Here is a 21,314-nt window from a genome sequence, read left to right as displayed (position 1 = left end):
TATTCTTGTACATAGGAGCAGTATTATAGTAGTTATATTCTTGTACATAGGGACAGTATTATAGTAGTTATATTCTTGTACATAGGGGCAGTATTATAGAAGTTATATTCTTGTACATAGGGGCAGTATTATAGTAGTTATATTCTTGTACATAGGAGCAGTATTATAGTAGTTATATTCTTGTACATAGGGATAGTATTATAGTAGTTATATTTTTGTACCTAGGGACAGTATTATAGTAGTTATATTCTTGTACATAGGGGCAGTATTATAGTAGTTATATTCTTGTACATAGGAGCAGTATTATAGTAGTTATATTCTTGTACATAGGGACAGTATTATAGTAGTTATATTCTTGTACATAGGACCAGTATTATACTAGTTATATTCTTGTACATAGGAGCAGTATTATAGTAGTTATATTCTTGTACATAGGGGCAGTATTATAGTAGTTATATTCCTGTACATAGGAGCAGTATTATAGTAGTTATATTCTTGCACATAGGGCGCAGTATTATAGTAGTTATATTCTTGTACATAGGAGCAGTATTATAGTAGTTATATTCCTGTACATAGGGGCAGTATTATAGTAGTTATATTCTTGTACATAGGAGCAGTATTATAGTAGTTATATTCTTGTACATAGGAGCAGTATTATAGTAGTTATATTCTTGTACATAGGAGCAGTATTATACTAGTTATATTCTTGTACATAGGAGCAGTATTATACTAGTTATATTCTTGTACATAGGAGCAGTATTATACTAGTTATATTCTTGTACATAGGAGCAGTATTATACTAGTTATATTCTTGTACATAGGAGCAGTATTATACTAGTTATATTCTTGTACATAGGAGCAGTATTATAGTAGTTATATTCCTGTACATAGGGGCAGTATTATAGTAGTTATATTCTTGTACATAGGAGCAGTATTATACTAGTTATATTCTTGTACATAGGGGCAGTATTATAGTAGTTATATTCCTGTACATAGGGGCAGTATTATATTAGTTATATTCTTGTACATAGGAGCAGTATTATAGTAGTTATATTCTTGTACATAGGGGCAGTATTATAGTAGTTATATTCCTGTACATAGGAGCAGTATTATAGTAGTTATATTCTTGCACATAGGGCGCAGTATTATAGTAGTTATATTACTGTACATAGGAGCAGTATTATAGTAGTTATATTCCTGTACATAGGAGCAGTATTATAGTAGTTATATTCTTGTACATAGGTGGCAGTATTATAGTAGTTATATTGTTGTACATAGGTGGCAGTATTATAGAAGTTATATTCTTGTACATAGGTGGCAGTATTATAGTAGTTATATTCTTGTACATAGGTGGCAGTATTATAGTAGTTATATTCTTGTACATAGGTGGCAGTATTATAGAAGTTATATTCTTGTACATAGGGGGCAGTATTATAGTAGTTATATTCTTGTACATAGGGGGCAGTATTATAGTAGTTATATTCTTGTACATAGGGGCAGTATTATAGTAGTTATATTCTTGTACATAGGGAGCAGTATTATAGTAGTTATATTCTTGTACATAGGGGCAGTATTATAGTAGTTATATTCTTTTATATAGGGGGCAGTATTATAGTAGTTATATTCCTGTACATAGGGGCAGTATTATAGTAGTTATATTCTTGTACATAGGAGCAGTATTATAGTAGTTATATTCTTGTACATAGGGGCAGTATTATAGTAGTTATATTCTTGTACATAGGAGCAGTATTATAGTAGTTATATTCTTGTACATAGGGGCAGTATTATAGTAGTTATATTCTTGTACATAGGGGCAGTATTATAGTAGTTATATTCTTGTACATAGGGGCAGTATTATAGTAGTTATATTCTTGTACATAGGGGCAGTATTATAGTAGTTATATTCTTGTATATAGGGGGCAGTATTATAGTAGTTATATTCCTGTACATAGGGGCAGTATTATAGTAGTTATATTCTTGTACATAGGAGCAGTATTATAGTAGTTATATTCTTGTATATAGGAGCAGTATTATAGTAGTTATATTCTTGTACATAGGAGCAGTATTATAGTAGTTATATTCTTGTACATAGGGAGCAGTATTATAGTAGTTATAGTCTTGTACATAGGAGCAGTATTATAGTAGTTATAGTCTTGTACATAGGGGCAGTATTATAGTAGTTATATTCTTGTACATAGGGGCAGTATTATAGTAGTTATATTCTTGTACATAGGAGCAGTATTATAGCAGTTATATTCTTGTACATAGGGGGCAGTATTATAGTAGTTATATTCTTGTACATAAGAGAAGTATTATAGTAGTTATATTCTTGTATATAGGGGGCAGTATTATAGTAGTTATATTCTTGTACATAAGAGCAGTATTATAGTAGTTATATTCTTGTACATAGAGGGCAGTATTATAGTAGTTATATTCTTGTACATAGGAGCAGTATTATAGTAGTTATATTCTTGTACATAGGAGCAGTATTATAGTAGTTATATTATTGTACATAGGGGCAGAATTATAGTAGTTATATTATTGTACATAGGAGCAGTATTATAGTGGTTATATTCTTGTACATAGGGGGCAGTATTATAGTAGTTATATTCTTGTGCATAGGGGCAGTATTATAGTAGTTATATTCTTGTACATAGGGAGCAGTATTATAGTAGTTATATTCTTGTACATAGGGGCAGTATTATAGTAGTTATATTCTTTTATATAGGGGGCAGTATTATAGTAGTTATATTCCTGTACATAGGGGCAGTATTATAGTAGTTATATTCTTGTACATAGGAGCAGTATTATAGTAGTTATATTCTTGTACATAGGGGCAGTATTATAGTAGTTATATTCTTGTACATAGGAGCAGTATTATATTAGTTATATTCTTGTACATAGGGGCAGTATTATAGTAGTTATATTCTTGTACATAGGGGCAGTATTATAGTAGTTATATTCTTGTACATAGGGGCAGTATTATAGTAGTTATATTCTTGTACATAGGGGCAGTATTATAGTAGTTATATTCTTGTATATAGGGGGCAGTATTATAGTAGTTATATTCCTGTACATAGGGGCAGTATTATAGTAGTTATATTCTTGTACATAGGAGCAGTATTATAGTAGTTATATTCTTGTATATAGGGGGCAGTATTATAGTAGTTATATTCCTGTACATAGGGGCAGTATTATAGTAGTTATATTCTTGTACATAGGAGCAGTATTATAGTAGTTATATTCTTGTACATAGGAGCAGTATTATAGTAGTTATATTCTTGTACATAGGGAGCAGTATTATAGTAGTTATAGTCTTGTACATAGGAGCAGTATTATAGTAGTTATAGTCTTGTACATAGGGGCAGTATTATAGTAGTTATATTCTTGTACATAGGGGCAGTATTATAGTAGTTATATTCTTGTACATAGGAGCAGTATTATAGCAGTTATATTCTTGTACATAGGGGCAGTATTATAGTAGTTATATTCTTGTACATAAGAGCAGTATTATAGTAGTTATATTCTTGTACATAGAGGGCAGTATTATAGTAGTTATATTCTTGTATATAGGAGCAGTATTATAGTAGTTATATTCTTGTACATAGGAGCAGTATTATAGTAGTTATATTATTGTACATAGGGGCAGAATTATAGTAGTTATATTATTGTACATAGGAGCAGTATTATAGTGGTTATATTCTTGTACATAGGGGGCAGTATTATAGTAGTTATATTCTTGTACATAGGGGCAGTATTATAGTAGTTATATTCTTGTACATAGGGGGCAGTAATATAGTAGTTATATTCTTGTATATAGGAGCAGTATTATAGTAGTTATATTCTTGTACATAGGGGCAGTATTATAGTAGTTATATTATTGTACATAGGGGCAGTATTATAGTAGTTATATTCTTGTACATAGGGGCAGTATTATAGTGGTTATATTCTTGTACATAGGGGGCAGTATTATAGTAGTTATATTCTTGTATATAGGAGCAGTATTATAGTAGTTATATTCTTGTACATACAGGGCAGTATTATAGTAGTTATATTCTTGTACATACGAGCAGTATTATAGTAGTTATATTCTTGTACATAGGGGGCAGTATTATAGTAGTTATATTCTTGTACATAGGGGCAATTTTTATTGTAAAAACCAAACAAATACAAATAACATTCCTCCAATAATGCAAAACTGAATTCACTAGGATTGTACATACATTCATTACATATCCAGGTTATACATATCAAATTAACTTAGAGTCCATACTCCTAGTTTGAGGAGGGAAAAAAAAAAAAAAACACTTTGCAAACAGGGCTCATCATATTCCTACCCAGTGACTCATCCTTCCATATCTTAACATTTCCTAATTTCTCCTAATGATTTTCCCTATCTGAGTTCAGACATTATCTGGTTGACAGCGTCACAGATCTGAGTCGGAGTTATTCTGTTCACCACCGGTCTCCATCTCAGACTCTTCCCGAGTGCCCTCAGGTAAGGGCTTCCGCTTTGGCGGAGGACAGTCCTCTACGTCCCTATCACACTCTGCGTCAATTCTCTTAAGGTCATCTTCAAAATCGACATCAGACTCAGACAGAACATCAAACCTGTTAGATACGACCATTACACCTGCAGAACTCTGGAATTTCTTCCCGGCTCCTTGGCCAGTGTCATACCCCTCAGGTTTACGGGAGGCCTTGTCCTTTTTCTTCCTTTTCTGATTATTGCTATTCTCTTCAGACACAGATGGTAGCACTGAAGTAATGCCTTCCTGTGACCGCTGCCCCTGAGGTACAACCTCCATACTCCCCTGTTCTCTCTCTGAACCCTGCTGCTCTGGTGTTAGCTGAGTAGACCCCTGGTGGACCTCTGGTCTGGTCAGTATTTCCCCTGACAGTAAAGCTGCCTCCTCCAGAATCTCTGCCCCTGCCACCAAGTCCTCGTCAGGAAAGTCCTTACAGATATTGTGCCAGGCGTCTGGACAGTCCCTGTGAGGGTGACCGATCTTCCCACAGAGGTTACACCTGATGTTCTGGCAGTCTGCAGCTAGATGGCCGACCTCCCCACACAGGCTGCACTTCACCACAGTACAGGTATTTGCCAGGTGACCTGCCTTGCCACATTTAAAGCACTTACGAGGCTGCCCAGGATAGAAACACACACCCCTCTCCCTCCCAATAAAGAAGGAGTTGGGTAAATGGGCAGTGATGTTATTGCATTGGCGCAGTTTCACCAAAACCCGCCACCCCCCGTCCAGATCCCATCACTGTCTCTGCTTTTGGTGAGGTCAGAGACCAGGTCACAATGCCTCCGGAGCCACACCACAATGTCCTGCGGGGGAACAGACTCATTCCAGAAGATGACATTTACAGTGACAGTATCTGGCTTAGAGATAGGAATAAAGCTGAACTTACTCCAGCCCTCCGTGTCTCTAAACTTGGGGAAACTAGACCAGAATCTGTCCAGGTCAGACATGAGCTTAAAGCTGACATCATAGCCCTGCCTGTCTGGAAGATTAATCACTGCCAGGATGCTGACTGGCACAAACCCCATCTGGTGGCACAAGAGCTCCCTGATGACAAATCTCCTGTCTGGCAGGTCCTCCTTGGCACCTCTGTGCCGGAAACGCACGACGTTTCTCCGTTTAAACGCCTGGCCTGTATAATTGGTACCAGAGGTAAAAGACGGAGCACCACGACTCCAGGCATTACTGGGGGGACCGTGCGGGGTCACATTGGGTTGACTGACGGGGTGAAGGTCTGCAGCAGGAGGGGCAGCCACACCTTGTGTGCTCGAAATTAAAGGGGGAAAATCACAGACATTATCATGCACATTGTTATCATCAGCATCAATGTCATTATCAGACTGTGCAGCGTCCACCAAAGATACTGTGCTCCCCCAAGCCCCCGACCCCCCAGATACAGTGCGGTTATTCCCAGCATCAGAGCCCTGCTGGGCACCATCAGTAATGACCGGCACATGTGCACTGCCCAACTGTTGTGCTTGGCATTCTGAGACTTGTAGTCCCTCTGCTGGAAAGTGCAGTCCATGCTGCTGCTTGGAATCTGCTGCAGGCTGCTGTGCTGGGCATTCTGAGACTTGTGGTACACCTGCTGGAATCTGCACAACATGCTGCTGCTTGGGGTCTGCCGCAGGCTGCTGCGGCTGCAGTATTTGACACTTTTGGAAGCAGAAACTTGCAGGCTGCAGCACTGGCCGCACCGACTTCTGGGGCCCACCTGGGACAATGTCTGAGCTGGAACCTGCAGAGTCCTGCTTGTGTGACATAAACAGTTCCTGGTTCCTATAAGTCTCTACCAGGGGCCCCATCTTCTCTAGGATACAGTCCATGTCCGTCACCACTTTTGCCAGCTGTATACCAAGCATGTTCAGAGTCTGATCACAAAAGGCGTGATCGCCACCAGGATTAGCAGCCTTTACATTATAGCCCATGTCTATCTGTTTCTGCAGCAAGTCTTTGTGCTGCTGTAACTCACCGAGCCTCTTGACCAGTCCTGGGATCTCCTCTGCGACCTGAAGCTCAGGTGCACATGGCGTCTCCTCCTGGGATCCTGCTTTCAGCAATGTCCCTGGATGCTTGAAACCAGACGTCTCCTTAACTTTCACCACCGCTGGTTTCGTGGTTCCAGGCTCCACAGCACTTTTACTGCTGCCACCTGACTGCGACCTTGTGCGCCCAGAGCTCGCCATGCTGGCCACCACATGCTTCTGCTGCAGGTTCTCCTGGAGCGTCTGTCTCTCCAGTGAGGTTCTCCTCTGCCTGCTGGGAGTCAGCTGCACACCTGAAGATGGTGATGGCACCTCCTGAGCTGCAGGCTGCTTTCCTCCATTCAGCTTCTCACCAGTAGATTTCTTCTGGATTTCTCCTAGTTGTCCTTCACTCTGCTGGCCTTGGCTGGCCGACTGCTTAACTGGAACTTTCTTACCCACAGCCATGGCTTTTCCTTGTTCCGTTACTTTACGTACTTAAACAGCTTCATCTTTCTTGCTGCTGCTTCCATTCTGAGCTTTCTTTCCCTCAGAAACAACTTTGGGACTTGCATCCGCCTTAGACACAACTTGGGTGTTACTTCCAAGTGTAGGCCTGGAAGCCTGGGCCTTGCTTGGGGAGTTACCCCGCCCAGGATGGCCTCCCCCTGGGCTTGCTCCAGACATCAGGAGAGCTACAAACACACAACCTCACAGCTAGGAGGCAGTATTATAGTAGTTATATTCTTGTAAATAGGGGGCAGTATTATAGTAGTTATACTCTTGTACATAGGGGCAGTATTATAGTAGTTATATTCTTGTACATAGGGGCAGTATTATAGTAGTTATATTCTTGTACATAGGGGCAGTATTATAGTAGTTATATTCTTGTACATAGGGGGCAGTATTATAGTAGTTATATTCTTGTACATAGAGGGCAGTATTATAGTAGTTATATTATTGTACATAGGGGCAGTATTATAGTAGTTATATTCTTGTACATAGGGGCAGTATTATAGTAGTTATATTCTTGTACATAGGAGCAGTATTATAGCAGTTATATTCTTGTACATAGGGGGCAGTATTATAGTAGTTATATTCTTGTACATAAGAGCAGTATTATAGTAGTTATATTCTTGTACATAGGGGCAGTATTATAGTAGTTATATTCTTGTACATAGGGGCAGTATTATAGTAGTTATATTCTTGTATATAGGAGCAGTATTATAGTAGTTATATTCTTGTACATAGGGGCAGTATTATAGTAGTTATATTCTTGTACATAGGAGCAGTATTATAGTAGTTATATTCTTGCATATAGGAGCAGTATTATAGTAGTTATATTCTTGTACATAGGGGCAGTATTATAGTAGTTATATTCTTGTACATAGGAGCAGTATTATAGTAGTTATATTCTTGTACATAGTGGCAGTATTATAGTAGTTATATTCTTGTACATAGAGGGCAGTATTATAGTAGTTATATTCTTGTACATAGGGGCAGTATTATAGTAGTTATATTATTGTACATAGGGGCAGTATTATAGTAGTTATATTCTTGTACATAGGAGCAGTATTATAGTGGTTATATTCTTGTACATAGGGGGCAGTATTATAGTAGTTATATTCTTGTACATAGGGGCAGTATTATAGTAGTTATATTCTTGTACATAGTGGCAGTATTATAGTGGTTATATTCTTGTACATAGGGGGCAGTATTATAGTAGTTATATTCTTGTATATAGGAGCAGTATTATAGTAGTTATATTCTTGTACATAGAGGGCAGTATTATAGTAGTTATATTATTGTACATAGGGGCAGTATTATAGTAGTTATATTCTTGTACATAGGGGCAGTATTATAGTAGTTATATTCTTGTACATAGGAGCAGTATTATAGCAGTTATATTCTTGTACATAGGGGGCAGTATTATAGTAGTTATATTCTTGTACATAAGAGCAGTATTATAGTAGTTATATTCTTGTACATAGGGGCAGTATTATAGTAGTTATATTCTTGTACATAGGGGCAGTATTATAGTAGTTATATTCTTGTATATAGGAGCAGTATTATAGTAGTTATATTCTTGTACATAGGGGCAGTATTATAGTAGTTATATTCTTGTACATAGGAGCAGTATTATAGTAGTTATATTCTTGCATATAGGAGCAGTATTATAGTAGTTATATTCTTGTACATAGGGGCAGTATTATAGTAGTTATATTCTTGTACATAGGAGCAGTATTATAGTAGTTATATTCTTGTACATAGTGGCAGTATTATAGTAGTTATATTCTTGTACATAGAGGGCAGTATTATAGTAGTTATATTCTTGTACATAGGGGCAGTATTATAGTAGTTATATTATTGTACATAGGGGCAGTATTATAGTAGTTATATTCTTGTACATAGGAGCAGTATTATAGTGGTTATATTCTTGTACATAGGGGGCAGTATTATAGTAGTTATATTCTTGTACATAGGGGCAGTATTATAGTAGTTATATTCTTGTACATAGTGGCAGTATTATAGTGGTTATATTCTTGTACATAGGGGGCAGTATTATAGTAGTTATATTCTTGTATATAGGAGCAGTATTATAGTAGTTATATTCTTGTACATAGAGGGCAGTATTATAGTAGTTATATTATTGTACATAGGGGCAGTATTATAGTAGTTATATTCTTGTACATAGGGGCAGTTTTATAGTAGTTATATTCTTGTACATAGGAGCAGTATTATAGCAGTTATATTCTTGTACATAGGGGGCAGTATTATAGTAGTTATATTCTTGTACATAAGAGCAGTATTATAGTAGTTATATTCTTGTACATAGGGGCAGTATTATAGTAGTTATATTCTTGTACATAGGGGCAGTATTATAGTAGTTATATTCTTGTATATAGGAGCAGTATTATAGTAGTTATATTCTTGTACATAGGGGCAGTATTATAGTAGTTATATTCTTGTACATAGGAGCAGTATTATAGTAGTTATATTCTTGCATATAGGAGCAGTATTATAGTAGTTATATTCTTGTACATAGGGGCAGTATTATAGTAGTTATATTCTTGTACATAAGAGCAGTATTATAGTAGGTATATTCTTGTACATAGGGGCAGTATTATAGTAGTTATATTCTTGTACATGGGGCAGTATTATAGTAGTTATATTCTTGTATATAGCAGCAGTATTATAGTAGTTATATTCTTGTACATAGGGGCAGTATTATAGTAGTTATATTCTTGTATATAGGAGCAGTATTATAGTAGTTATATTCTTGTACATAGGGGCAGTATTATAGTAGTTATATTCTTGTATATAGGAGCAGTATTATAGTAGTTATACTCTTATACATAGGGGGCAGTATTAGAGTAGTTATATTCTTGTACATAGGAGCAGTATTATAGTGGTTATATTCTTGTACATAGGGGCGGTATTATAGTAGTCATATTCTTGTACATAGGAGCGGTATTATAGTAGTTATATTCTTGTACATAGGAGCAGTATTATAGTAGTTATACTCTTGTACATAGGATGCAGTATTATAGTAGTTATATTCTTGTACATAGGGGGCAGTATTATAGTAGTTATATTCTTGTACATAGGAGCAGTATTATAGTAGTTATATTCTTGTACATAGGAGCAGTATTATAGTAGTTATATTCTTGTACATAGGGGCAGTATTATAGTAGTTATATTCTTGTACATAGGGGGCAGTATTATAGTAGTTATATTCTTGTACATAGGGGGCAGTATTATAGTAGTTATATTCTTGTACATAGGGGCAGTATTATAGTAGTTATATTCTTGTATATAGCAGCAGTATTATAGTAGTTATATTCTTGTACATAGGGGCAGTATTATAGTAGTTATATTCTTGTACATAGGGGCAGTATTATAGTAGTTATATTCTTGTATATAGCAGCAGTATTATAGTAGTTATATTCTTGTACATAGGGGCAGTATTATAGTAGTTATATTCTTGTATATAGGAGCAGTATTATAGTAGTTATATTCTTGTACATAGGGGCAGTATTATAGTAGTTATATTCTTGTATATAGGAGCAGTATTATAGTAGTTATACTCTTATACATAGGGGGCAGTATTAGAGTAGTTATATTCTTGTACATAGGAGCAGTATTATAGTGGTTATATTCTTGTACATAGGGGCGGTATTATAGTAGTCATATTCTTGTACATAGGAGCGGTATTATAGTAGTTATATTCTTGTACATAGGAGCAGTATTATAGTAGTTATATTCTTGTACATAGGATGCAGTATTATAGTAGTTATATTCTTGTACATAGGGGGCAGTATTATAGTAGTTATATTCTTGTACATAGGGGGCAGTATTATAGTAGTTATATTCTTGTACATAGGAGCAGTATTATAGTAGTTATATTCTTGTACATAGGAGCAGTATTATAGTAGTTATATTCTTGTACATAGGGGCAGTATTATAGTAGTTATATTCTTGTACATAGGGGCAGTATTATAGTAGTTATATTCTTGTACATAGGGAGCAGTATTATAGTAGTTATATTCTTGTACATAGGAGCAGTATTATAGTAGTTATATTGTTGTACATAGGGGCAGTATTATAGTAGTTATATTCTAGTATATAGGGGCAGTATTACACACACGGGGTGATCGTATAGTGTTTTGTTAGTTTAGATATAATCCAGGCTTTTGGTTTGTTGCTTGGATTTCATTTATCTGATCTTAGCTGGTGCTAAAAATAACTTTTATTCAAAGTTCTACATTTTCACATGATATTATTTTTCGGCCTAGAATGAAAGGATGTATTTGGAGAATGGAACAGGACGCGCTCGCTGTGATGAGCATATTACAGATTCCCAGTAGGAGTCCGAGCAGTTATATTCTTGTACATAGGGGCAGTATTATAATAGTTATATTCTTGTACATAAGGGGCAGGATTATAGTAGTTATATTCTTGTACATAGGGGGCAGTATTATAGTAGTTATATTCTTGTACATAGAGGACAGTATTATAGTAGTTATATTCTTGTACATAGGAGCAGTATTATAGTAGTTATATTCTTGTACATAGGGACAGTATTATAGTAGCTATATTCTTGTACATAGGGGCAGTATTATAGAAGTTATATTCTTGTACATAGGGGCAGTATTATAGTAGTTATATTCTTGTACATAGGAGCAGTATTATAGTAGTTATATTCTTGTACATAGGGACAGTATTATAGTAGTTATATTTTTGTACCTAGGGACAGTATTATAGTAGTTATATTCTTGTACATAGGGGCAGTATTATAGTAGTTATATTCTTGTACATAGGAGCAGTATTATAGTAGTTATATTCTTGTACATAGGGACAGTATTATAGTAGTTATATTCTTGTACATAGGAGCAGTATTATACTAGTTATATTCTTGTACATAGGAGCAGTATTATAGTAGTTATATTCCTGTACATAGGAGCAGTATTATAGTAGTTATATTCTTGCACATAGGGCGCAGTATTATAGTAGTTATATTCTTGTACATAGGAGCAGTATTATAGTAGTTATATTCCTGTACATAGGGGCAGTATTATAGTAGTTATATTCTTGTACATAGGAGCAGTATTATAGTAGTTATATTCTTGTACATAGGAGCAGTATTATAGTAGTTATATTCTTGTACATAGGAGCAGTATTATACTAGTTATATTCTTGTACATAGGAGCAGTATTATACTAGTTATATTCTTGTACATAGGAGCAGTATTATACTAGTTATATTCTTGTACATAGGAGCAGTATTATACTAGTTATATTCTTGTACATAGGAGCAGTATTATAGTAGTTATATTTTTGTACATAGGGGCAGTATTATAGTAGTTATATTCTTGTACATAGGAGCAGTATTATACTAGTTATATTCTTGTACATAGGAGCAGTATTATAGTAGTTATATTCTTGTACATAGGGGCAGTATTATAGTAGTTATATTCCTGTACATAGGAGCAGTATTATAGTAGTTATATTCTTGCACACAGGGCGCAGTATTATAGTAGTTATATTCTTGTACATAGGAGCAGTATTATAGTAGTTATATTCCTGTACATAGGAGCAGTATTATAGTAGTTATATTCTTGTACATAGGTGGCAGTATTATAGTAGTTATATTCTTGTACATAGGTGGCAGTATTATAGAAGTTATATTCTTGTACATAGGTGGCAGTATTATAGTAGTTATATTCTTGTACATAGGGGGCAGTATTATAGTAGTTATATTCTTGTACATAGGGGCAGTATTATAGTAGTTATATTCTTGTACATAGGGGGCAGTATTATAGTAGTTATATTCTTGTATATAGGGGCAGTATTAAAGAAGTTATATTCTTGTACATAGGTGGCAGTATTATAGAAGTTATATTCTTGTACATAGGTGGCAGTATTATAGTAGTTATATTCTTGTACATAGGTGGCAGTATTATAGTAGTTATATTCTTGTACATAGGTGGCAGTATTATAGAAGTTATATTCTTGTACATAGGGGGCAGTATTATAGTAGTTATATTCTTGTACATAGGGGGCAGTATTATAGTAGTTATATTCTTGTACATAGGGGCAGTATTATAGTAGTTATATTCTTGGACATAGGGGCAGTATTATAGTAGTTATATTCCTGTACATAGGAGCAGTATTATAGTAGTTATATTCTTGTACATAGGGGCAGTATTATAGTAGTTATATTCTTGTACATAGGGGCAGTATTATAGTAGTTATATTCCTGTACATAGGAGCAGTATTATAGTAGTTATATTCTTGTACATAGGGGCAGTATTATAGTAGTTATATTCTTGTACATAGGGGGCAGTATTATAGTAGTTATATTCTTGTACATAGGGGCAGTATTATAGTAGTTATATTCCTGTACATAGGAGCAGTATTATAGTAGTTATATTCTTGTACATAGGGGCAGTATTATAGTAGTTATATTCTTGTACATAGGAGCAGTATTATAGTAGTTATATTCTTGTACATAGGGGGGCAGTATTATAGTAGTTATATTCTTGTACATAGGGGCTGTATTATAGTAGTTATATTCTTGTACATAGGGGCAGTATTATAGTAGTTATATTCTTGTACATAGGAGCAGTATTATAGTAGTTATATTCTTGTACATAGGGGGCAGTATTATAGTAGTTATATTCTTGTACATAGGGGGCAGTATTATAGTAGTTATATTCTTGTACATAGGGGCAGTATTATAGTAGTTATATTCCTGTACATAGGAGCAGTATTATAGTAGTTATATTCCTGTACATAGGGGCAGTATTATAGTAGTTCTATTCTAGTATATAGGGGCAGTATTACACACACGGGGTGATCGTATAGTGTTTTGTTAGTTTAGATATAATCCAGGCTTTTGGTTTGTTGCTTGGATTTCATTTATCTGATCTTAGCTGGTGCTAAAAATAAGTTTTATTCAAAGTTCTACATTTTCACATGGTATTAATTTTCGGCCTAGAATGAAAGGATGTATTTGGAGAATGGAACAGGACGCGCTCGCTGTGATGAGCATATTACAGATTCCCAGTAGGAGTCCGAGCACTGGATACAATTTCTTTAGTTCTTGCAAGAGAAACACATTAAGAGGTCGTTTCAGTCTGTATTGGTTTTTTTTGCCTTTTCTTCTGCTTTCTTGCCTTCAATTCCCACTTTATTTTTATATTACTGACTGGGACACCTAACATGATTTTTGGCCCAGGAGATAATGTTCATGAATTCTTCATGTGCACGACTATGCCATAACACTCATGCATTTAATAACACTATGTATTTTAAAGGGATCGTCCACGTTCATAAAAAATGTCCCACTGGTTGTTTCTGCTTAAAAATAATAATAAAAAAAAAAAGTTGTTTTTCACCTGTTGATGCACAGGCTGCTCTGTTTTGTTATTTTAAAGCAAATTCATACTTTTTGACAAATTTTTAATGAAACCTTACATTTGTTTTGAGTAACGCTACCCCTTTATATACCCTTTAAGGTCATACGGACATCAACGAGGGTTCTACTACCAAGAACCAGCGGTAAAATAGTGATTTCTGCTCCGGAGGACTTATTGTCATCTAATGATTTTATTGGAAGCACTGTAATACCACTTTTCTCCAGTAGAGGCCAGTGCAGACGAAATATTACAATACACCTTTTGCAGAAATTTTGGCACTCTTGTGCAATTTATCCCTGGTTTTTGCTTGTTCTATGTGTATTTTTGTGGAATTTTTTGTTTCTGTCATTTCCATTGAGGCTCCAAAAACGTATTCAGCTTTTTTAGTTGTAAAATTAGCCCCAGTGAATGTGAAAAAATATTGGATAAGACTGACAAGAAGGACTAAAGTATAATCACCGAAAAAAAATACGGACCATCTGCCGATGCCTTGGCTTCATTGGCCAGTATGGAGCCCTGGACACGAGATGTATCTGAGAAATGCAGGTTCTTATGTTCTTTCCCTCATTCCTTCGGTCGCTCTGAGGTTACATTGTCTTCACGTTCCCTTTGATGAGTAGGACCGGTGACGGCCCTCACCACTATTTCCGTGGCGCCTCGCTGCTCAGGTGAAAGCTTCCATGACTTTCTGAATGCAATGCAGAACTCGGTTGCTCCTCCTGGAAATGTGTTACCGCCTCTGCAAGCCCCCCGAGAGCCCGGAGTAAGAAGAAATTAAGATGATGCCACACAGCGACCGGGGACAAGAGGAATTAGGGGCTTCATATGGGCGGAAATCATGGGGGTCCGCATTGTCCATTCAGGAATCTTATAGAATTTAGGGTTAAATCCGTCCGATATTAGAGAGATTTCTTGTCTATCTCCATGTTATTCCTTTTCTCTTCTCCTCCCTTTCTCCTTTCCTTCTTTCTCTCTTTTCTCCCCTCCCAGTTTCACATCTGTTTTCTCTCTTTTCTTTATCTCTCTCTCCCTTTTCATCACCTCTCTAGTTTCTCTCACTCCCCCTCTTTCTATCTTTCTTTCTCATCTCTCTCTCCTTGACCGCTGACACTCTTCCTCTTTTTTCTCTCTCTTCTGTTCCTCTCTTTTTAGGCTGCGTGCCTACGTAAGCGGTTTTTTTTTTCGCATTTTTTAAGTGTTTTTTTTTTTTCCCCTGCAGAAATGCTTAAAAAATGCATACATTAAGCATCCCATTCTTATAATGCATGCCGCAATTTTTGTGCACGTTTTATTAAAAAAAACGCATTGTGGAAAAAAACAGCATGTTCATTCATTTTGCGAGAAAAAAAAACGCATTTCCAACTATATTCTATTGAGAAGGTGGATGCTCCGGAAAAAAAATGCACGAAAAAAAACCCCGCGAAAAAAGTGAAAAAAATGCGTTTTTCCTGGGAAGGAGTCCGGTTTTTAGTCCGGAATTTTCTGCATACGTGGGTACGTAGCCTTACTTTATTTTGTTTCCTTACTCTTGTCTCCCTCTTTTCTTGTTTGTCTCCTCTCTCTTTCTGCCTCTCTCTTGTCTCTATTCATTTTCACTAGACCTCTTTCCCAGCTATCCCTCTCTTTCATTCATTCTCTCATCCCTCTTCTTTTTCTTCCGCGTTTTCTCTTTTCCTTCTTTGCTCTCGCTTACATCTTTGTCTTCCCATTCTTTTCTCACAATGCCTCTGTACATTTTCTCTCCTCTTTTTCTTGTTCCATCTCTCTCTATTCTGCCTCTTGCTCTCATCTCTTTTTTGCCTCTTGCTCTCATCTCTTTTTTGCCTCTTGCTCTCATCTCTTTTTTGCCTCTTGCTCTCATCTCTTTCTTACCCACTTCCTTCTCTCTTTATCTTTTTTCTCCTTCCCTCCATCTCTTTGCCCATTTCCTTTCTCTCTCTCATCCATCACTCACCTGTCTCCATCTTTCTGTTTTCTCTTCTTTCTCTCTTTCATTCTCTCGCTCCCTCCAGAGATCGTCTCTGCCCGTGCTCCTGACATCACTGAAGACTGAGACGTGAGCACATCTATCAGACATGTCTACTTCACAGGAAGGATCATGTACTTCCAGCATTCGGGAAATCCCAATACATACATAATTCTCTCTCCGATGGAAATGATCCAAAATAGGAAGCTCTTGGTCCATGAATAATCAACTATCTGATTGGTAACCCTTACCTTGGTCTGAATTTCTCATAGTCCTGAAACAAAAAAATAAGGAAATAAATACTAATAAGAAAAAATAAGCAATAATAAGAACAAAAAATATATACATGGATGAACATATAGGACATTATACAGTACTACAGAGCAGTGTAGCTGTGAATTCAGTACTGGGGTGACTTTACTATTTTCCATTTTTACATGTTTGTTTCTCCTCTTTTTCTTCCAAAACCATTAACTTTAATATTATTTCTTTGTTATAGCACCATTTATTCCATGGACATTTATATGTGAGGAGGGGTATAGATAATAAATACAAGTACAGTAATCTTCAACAACAGGTCACGACTGGTACAGGACAGGAGGAGAGGACCCTGCCCTCGAGGGCTCACAATCTATAAGGGATGGGTGAGAATACAGTAGGCGAGGGTAGAGCTGGTCATGCAGCGGTTTGGTCGATCGGAGGTTACTGCAGGTTGTAGGCTTGTCGGAAGAGGTGGGTCTTCAGGCTCTTTTTGAAGGTTTCGATGGTAGGTGAGAGTCTGATATGTTGGGGTAGAGAGTTCCAGAGTAGGGGGATGCGCAAGAAATCTTGTATGCGATTGTGGGAAGAGGAGATAAGAGGGGAGTAGAGAAGGAGATCCTGTGAGGATTGGAGCTTGCGTGCAGGAAAGTACCGGGAGACGAGGTCACAGATGTATGGAGGAGACAGGTTGTGAATGGCTTTGTATGTCATGGTTAGGGTTTTGGACTGTAGTCTCTGGGCAATGGGGAGCCAGTGCAGGGATTGACAGAGAGAAGCCGGGAAATAGCGGGGGGGCAGGTGGATTAGTCAGGCAGCAGAGTTTAGAATAGATTGGAGGGGTGTGAGAGTGTTAGAGGGGAGGCCACAGGGCAGGAGGTTGCAGTAGTCAAGGCGGGAGATGATGAGGGCATGGACTAGGGTTTTTGCAGATTCTTGGTTGAGGAATGTACGGATCTGGGAGATGTTTTTGAGTTGAAGTCGGCAGGAAGTGGAAAGGGCTTGGATATCTGGTTTGACAGAGAGAACAGAGTCAAGGATTACCCCGAGGCAGCGAGCTTGTGGGACTGGGCAGAGTGGGCAGCCATTTACTTTAATGGATAGGACTGTTGGGGGAGTCGAGTGAGATGGGGGAAAGATGATGAATTCTGTTTTGTCCATGTTAAGTTTTAGAAATCTAGCGGAGAAGGATGAAATAAGAGTAAGCTGACAATCATGATGGATATTAAGCAGCTTTTTAGAATGAATGATGAATTTGGGCGGCATGTAGCGGAGAAATAGCTCACAAGTGGAGAAAGAAGCATATGTCTCTGGTAGGATATATTACAAAGATTCCTATATTTACTTTTACATGATTGTAAAAAGTTCCAACATTCCCAAAGTGCAGGGATGAAACATCAGAAGCTCAGAAATTCTGCTCAGATGCCTATGACAGGTTACTACAGAATTCTAGTCCTGATCGGGAATATGTGATTCATCCTCACCCTGGGGCCACATCACATGTCAGCCATGCTGGAGCCTACATGTCATGTATAATGTATAACTAGACCTTAGCGCTGGGCTCAGAATTTTTTTGTCCTGTTTTGGGGTTTTCGAGATGACTTTGTGAATAGTTGCAATATAAAGGCAGAGTCGTGGAAGAGTTGATACACTGTGTTATGTGTGGAGCAGACACGATGGACACACACCCTGACTATAGTAGGAGAGTTAGTTTAGGGTGGCTGAACCCTCCAGTTTCCTTAGGACTGGTCACCTATCTTATATATATATGGGAGCCTCCTACAGATGACATTGGAAAAAAGAGACATCAGACATGTTAAATTGAATAAGCTGATCGTTTTCCTACTTTTTACAAAACATGCATGCTCAGTCTAATTGAGTATACATGCACATGGGAGGAGTTGTTAGGAATAGTTACTAGCTATAGCTGTAATTTATCCACCAATGGATAAAAGTCAATCACTATCACTGGCTTCTTTCTTAGAAAACAACAGCACCACATACTTGTACAGGTTGTATGTGGTATTGCAGCTTCATTCATTTGATGCTGAATTGTAACGGCACATACAAACTGTGGAAGAAGGAAGGAAATCACACTTTGCTCATTGTAGGCGCTTTGTCCGCAGTAAAAATGATACCTTTCTTGTGCAGATCGGATGTGCCAGTCTTGATAAATCTGGGGTTGAAGCAATATGCAGATCATGATGATAGTGCACCGGGGGCGTGTCACTGCACTTAGACGGATTCATCCTGACACGCCCAGTGCACTTACAGCCTGATTTTCATATGATTTATACATTAAATTTCTCATGACTGGCACATCGGATCTTGACAAGAAAGGTATCATTTTAATTGGGGGACAAGCGCCTATACAGCTGTACCACTACTGACATTTTCAAACATGTGCTGACTGGTTGCCTTTAATACACATCTCTAGTCCTTTCCCGTTCTTCTCTGTCTTTTCTCATAATCCATAAATAAGAAGCAAAAATAGATTTCCTGAGTGTAGAAGCGAAAAATTTGAATGTCCGGCGATGACATTTCGGAATTACTAGACTATTCCCAGGCGACAGAAACACATTATATTATAACGCAGCGTTGTCCTCTAGCTACGAAAGGATTAATAATTGTGCAGCGTTTCACTGCAGTCTTCTCCAACAGCCTGGGATCCGACTGAAAAACAAGAGCTGGGAGCGAGAGGCTCAGACCTTCCGCACACGCTCCGAAATATCAGCATCAAAAACTGGGTGTTCTTCATGGATGGAACAAGGGGCTTTTAAAGATGAGGCTGCAACTGGGGTCTCCTCCCCTAGGGAAGGTGGTAAGAGGATGAAATCTCTATCAGCATGTATATAATAGGATATACTGTATCTACTGACTACCAAGTCGGTCCCAGTAAATACCAGAGGTGCCCGGCATATACCAGCTACAGAGGTGTCCGGTAAATGTCAGCTACATATGTGCCCAGTGTATACCAGATACAGATGTGCCCAGTGTATACCAGCTACAGATGTGCCCAGTATATACCAGCTACAGATGTGCCCTGTATATACCAGCTACAGAGGTGCTCTGTATATACCAGCTACAGAGGTGTCCGGTAAACGCCAGCTACATATGTGCCCAGTGTATACCAGATACAGATGTGCCCAGTGTATACCAGCTACAGATGTGCCCAGTATATACCAGCTACAGAGGTGCCCTGTATATACCAGCTACAGAGGTGCTCTGTATATACCAGCTAGAGGTGTCCGGTAAATGTCAGCTACATATGTGCCCAGTGTATACCAGATACAGATGTGCCCAGTGTATACCAGCTACAGATGTGCCCAGTATATACCAGCTACAGAGGTGCCCTGTATATACCAGCTACAGAGGTGCTCTGTATATACCAGCTACAGAGGTGTCCGGTAAACGCCAGCTACATATGTGCCCAGTGTATACCAGCTACAGATGTGCCCAGTATATACCAGCTACAGATGTGCCCAGTATATACCAGCTACAGATGTGCCCAGTATATACCAGCTACAGATGTGCCCAGTGTATACCAGCTACAGAGGTGCCCAGTGTATACCAGCTACAGAGGTGTCCAGTATATACCAGCTACAAAGGTGCCCTGTATATACCAGCTACAGAGGTGCTCTGTATATACCAGCTACAGAGGTGTCCAGTAAACGCCAGCTACATATGTGCCCAGTATATACCAGCTACAGATGTGCCCAGTGTATACCAGCTACAGATGTGCCCAGTATATACCAGCTACAGAGGTGCCCAGTATATACCAGCTACAGAGGTGCCCAGTATATACCAGCTACAGAGGTGTCCAGTATATACCAGCTACAAAGGTGCCCTGTATATACCAGCTACAGAGGTGCTCTGTATATACCAGCTACAGAGGTGTCCAGTAAACGCCAGCTACATATGTGCCCAGTATATACCAGCTACAGATGTGCCCAGTATATACCAGCTACAGAGGTGCCCAGTATATACCAGCTACAGATGTGCCCAGTATATACCAGCTACAGAGGTGCCCAGTATATACCAGCTACAGAGGTGCTCTGTATATACCAGCTACAGAGGTGCCCTGTATATACCAGCTACAGAGGTGCTCTGTATATACCAGCTACAGAGGTGCTCTGTATATACCAGCTACAGAGGTGCTCTGTATATACCAGCTACAGAGGTGTCCAGTATATGCCAGCTCCAGATGTGCCCAGTATATAACAGCTACAGAGGTGCCTAGTATATACAGCTAAGCTACAGATGTGTCCAGTATATACCAGCTCCAGATGTGCTCAGTATATACCAGCTACAGAGGTGCCCAGTATATACCAGCTACAGAGGTGCTCTGTATATACCAGCTACAGAGGTGCTCTGTATATACCAGCTACAGAGGTGCTCTGTATATACCAGCTACAGAGGTGCTCTGTATATACCAGCTACAGAGGTGCCCAGTATATACCAGCTCCAGATGTGCCCATTATATAACAGCTACAAAGGTGCCTAGTATATACAGCTAAGCTACAGATGTGTCCAGTATATACCAGCTACAGATGTGTCCAGTATATGCCAGCTACAGATGTGTCCAGTATATGCCAGCTCCAGATGTCCTCAGTATATACCAGCTACAAAGGTGCCTAGTATATAACAGCTCCAGAGGTGCCCTGTATATAACAGCT

The 21,314-nt window shown here is 38.0% G+C and overlaps 1 long non-coding RNA gene across 3 annotated transcripts in view; it reads right to left on the bottom strand.

The window, feature by feature from the left end:
• Positions 1-21,314, bottom strand: part of LOC141073545 (uncharacterized) — a 426,372-nt gene that overhangs the window by 117,944 nt on the left and 287,114 nt on the right. For 2 of the 3 annotated variants that reach the window (XR_012226994.1, XR_012226995.1), the window contains exon 4: positions 16,369-16,654. This is a non-coding gene — a long non-coding RNA (uncharacterized lncRNA). The remainder of the gene's footprint in view (positions 1-16,368; positions 16,655-21,314) is intronic. The other variant, XR_012226996.1, reaches the window with a different exon arrangement.

This window comes from Dendrobates tinctorius, unplaced genomic scaffold (assembly GCF_039654945.1).
Source record: "Dendrobates tinctorius isolate UK_male_01 unplaced genomic scaffold, ASM3965494v1 ptg000307l, whole genome shotgun sequence".
NCBI lineage: Eukaryota > Metazoa > Chordata > Amphibia > Anura > Dendrobatidae > Dendrobates > Dendrobates tinctorius.
The sequence above is the reverse complement of the archived record's forward strand: the minus strand, read 5'-3'. Positions and strand labels throughout refer to the sequence as shown.